We start from the raw sequence: 4,273 nt of genomic DNA on the forward strand, positions 1-4,273 counted from the left end.
TCCCTTCTGGCTTGTAGAGTTTCTGCTGAGAAATCAGCTGTTAACCTTATGGGAGTTCCCTTGTATGTTATTTGTCATTTTTCCATTGCTGCTTTCAATAATTTTTCTTTGTCTTTAAGTTTTGCCAATTTGATAACTATGTGTCTAGGCATGTGTCTCCTTGGGTTTATCCTGTATGGAACTCTCCCTATTTTCTCCTAATGTCATAAAATGACTCCACCAATCACACAATTGCTTGAGAAAACTCTTGAGTCATTCTTGATATTCCTCCCCTGTCCATCAAATCCTTCATCAATTTCTATCATTTCCACCCTAAAACGTACCTGAATCTGCTCACTTTTCACCTATAGACCTATATAATGCCAATATCTTGGTTTATAACATCATCATCTGTTCCTTGGTTATTGTAATAATTTGCTAGCCATTGTAATTGTTTTTGCACTTGCCTCCAAAAAATGTATTCTTTCCAGAGAAACCAGACTGTTTTTCTACAAAAATCTACTAGATCACATAAGCCTTTGTTGAAAACCACTCTGATGGATTCTTATTGCTTTTAAAATAAAATACAAATGATTTATCATGGTCAGAAAACTTTACATGAACTGGCCCATCCATCTCTACTTCTACATCAGAGACCATTGTTGGCTTCAATCCCTAATCTCTAGCCATCTTTCTCTTCCTCAAAACAAATTAACAGTATTCCTGTCTCAGGATCTTTGTCCTTGATCTTTTATCTGCTTAGAATTATTTTCTCCAAGTTTTTGCACAAAAGCTCCTTTAATCATTCAGGTTTCTGTTCAATGGTGCTTCTTCAGAGTGATTTTTGTAGGCCCACCATTATTTCTCCCATTCTCTCAAATAAGTTACTCTCATTGAAATACCCTGCTTTGTATTTATACCACTTATTATATGCTGATTGCCCATTAGATCTATTGGAAGCTCTAGAAGGTCAGGAGTTATTTCTGTTTTTTGTTCACTGATGTGTAAAATAAGATTTAGCATACAGTGGGCATGTATCAAATAATTGTTCTATTAATGAATTAATCTATGAAATAACATCTGTACCATTACAGAGGTATAAAAACAAGACAAACGCAAATACGGTGAAAAGTGCCATGAGACCTAAACACTCATATCTTAAATTATACATCTGATCCTTATTGGCCACACACTACCAATCTTGGGTCATCATCTACAAGATTTACATGATATATAAAACAGATGCTGTCCTAGGAATTCTTGCTGATCTTGGTCATAAAACTCAAAATTCAGATACGATTCCTATCATGCCCAGTCTGACCCAGACATATAGGCTAGGCCCTGGGATTGATGCCAAAAGATGCAAATATTTTGTGAATGTAGGAAGGCATTGAAAGAATATACTCTCCTTCAAGCTTCTTCAGACTAGACACAAATATTAATGGTACTGTCACAGAGAATATCAACCTTATAACAATAGAAGAGTAATAAATGTTGGAGACTTTTAAAAAATTCTGTTTTGAGACATAGTATGGGAATCAGGAGAGGATGGTGTTGATGAGACTAATAAATGAAGATTCCAAGAAGGAAGTGTTCAGATATGTCAAATGCTCCACCTGTACTAAAAAGGAAAAGAAAAAAAAAAGACCCATTATTTCCCAAAACATCATGCTGTGTTATGTGACCACCTCAAAGTCAGTGTGCATAATACTTATTTCTGAATTTTTGGCAACCAGAACAATGTCTGGCATAAAATAAACAACTGGAGAGGACAAGCATCAGTGAATTTCAGTTCTAGATAATTATATGATTATGATATCTCTCTGTGCACTTTGTCCAGAGTGCTGATTTGGAATCATATCTGTGATCAACCTTAAACAGAACATTTTTTTCAGGGAAGGCTTTTCTTACGTTCTCCAATTCAAACTGACCTACGTGTTCAGGCACCTATTTTTTTTTTTTTCTGTCCTTTGGAAATGATTCCCTATGTGATTACTTGCTGACTTTTTTCAGATTAGGTAGAGTAATGAACAGCAGTCCTTGCTTACCCTGAAAGCACAGAGGAAGAGAGTTAGGTCTAAAAGTCAGTATCTTTATAATTACATTGAATAAATACATCTCTGTATTCCAGGACAATCCAGATTTTTGTTTGTACTTCAGCATAATTATTTAGTGGCACCCACACAGGACCTGCCTTGAAAAATACATTATACTGTCACTCTTTGATAGCTAATTCCTCTAATGATCCCATCTGGAAACGAGCAGGGGGCAGAAGCAGGCCATGAATTTTTCCCTTTCTTCAAAGATGCATAAAGCAGGTTTGTTTCAGAATTGAATAAATGTAAGTGAGGCCAGGCCTTTAAGGGTTTTGGAATAACTGAAAAGATGAGAACCTTCTACAAACCTAGTCCACAGAACTAGATGTTCAGGGGTTCTAAATATGTTTGCCTCAGAGAGAGCTTATTCACCGCAAACTCAGAATGGTTTTAAAATCCCACTTTACATGAATGGTTATAACTATTCATTTTTTGAATGCTCTCCTTTATTCTATATTATTTGTATATTTATATATATTTATTATTTTAATTATTACAAATTGTATATCAATAAATAGTATTCTCATGATTAAAATATTGGAAAATGATTATCCATTATTTAGAAGCATGATAAAAAATTATGTTGCATAGTGCATCTAACTGAAGCCATCTGGGTGTCTGAGAAGTTCCCATCAGGATTTGTATGATTTGATTAGCTTATGACATAAATGAGCTTCTATGCTCTTATTATCTGTTCTTGAAAATACTCAGCAACAGCAAAATATAAAAGAGAACTTTTGATGATCTATGTATCAGTCAACAGAGTCACATTTTTATATTGATTATTGATGTCTTCATCTCTTTGTTTTTGTTTTGTTTTATTTCAACTGGACTGTTTTAAAACCCCTTTCTATCATCAAACCTTTTCACCTCTGATTTGACCTCCTAAAAGCTTCAACTTAAAAACGAGAGACTTTTCTTTACCTTGTTAATTCCAGATGTACATAGTAATTCAACTTTCTTCTAGACCTGGATGATGCTAGCATGGTTGCCTTGTTGTTAAGGTCTATTAAAAATGAGGCTCCAAAATTCCCTACTGTTCAATACTGCCATCCCAGCCTGAGAGCGTTGGCATTTAGGAAGACATGTTAAATGAATCAACTCACAGTTGGTAAATTCTCACCTGGCATAAATTTTTGTTAAAAGTCAAAATAGGGAAATTTCGTTGAGATTTTTTTTTTTTTCATTTCTCTCCTAAATTTAAAGACTATATATTTATATACTAAATTCTTATATTTTACTGTGAGCTATTTCTTGGCTTTCTATTTTTTCCACTGACTTTCACATTAATAATATTATTTTAATATGCTTAAAGAATGGAGAAAATTAGGGCATTTTCAGATAAACCAAAACTAACAAAAATATTTCCAACAAATAAAAATAATATTAAGTACGTTCAGGAAAAAGGAAAATGATTTTAAGGGGAAGGTTAGAAATAAAAAATGTATGTTAAGCAAATATGTAAATAATTACAAATATTTCTTCACTATTTAACGTAATAATAATAGAAAATATAGGGGCTAAAACTACAAAATATTTAAAACATACAACAAAAGGATAGATTGGAAAGGGGAAAATGGAAATAAATTGTTCTAAGTCCATTAATTACCTTGGAAAAGAGTAAAATAACAAATGGATGTTTGTATCTGGGAAATTAAGGATGTAATTGTAATCATTGAGATGTACTTATTTTTGTTTTATTTGTGTGATATATTTTATAATAATTGTCAAAACACTCCAAAATGGCACAAAATAAAATCTATATAAAGGGAAACACATGCTATCTTAATGGATATTAAAACTCAAGATTTCTATTTTCCGCAAATGTGTCTCTAAATCCAAGGTAATCTCATTCAGATCACAAGCTAATTGATCAAAGAAACTGTCATTTAGAATAAAGATTCAGATAGCCTCATCCACCAGAGGGCAGACAGCAGAAGCAAGAAGAACTACAATCCTGCAACCTGTGGAACAAAAACCACATTCACAGAAAGACAGACAAGATGAAAAGGCAGAGGGCTATGTACCAGAGGAAGGAACAAGATAAAACCCCAGAAAAACAACTAAATGAAGCAGAGATAGGCAACCTTCCAGAAAAAGAATTCAGAATAATGAGAGTGAGGATGATCCAGGACCTCGGAAAAAGAATGGAGGCAAAGATCAAGAAGATGCAAGAAATGTATAACAAAGACCTAGAA

This window comes from Physeter macrocephalus, chromosome 16, assembly GCF_002837175.3.
Source record: "Physeter macrocephalus isolate SW-GA chromosome 16, ASM283717v5, whole genome shotgun sequence".
NCBI classification, from domain to species: domain Eukaryota; kingdom Metazoa; phylum Chordata; class Mammalia; order Artiodactyla; family Physeteridae; genus Physeter; species Physeter macrocephalus.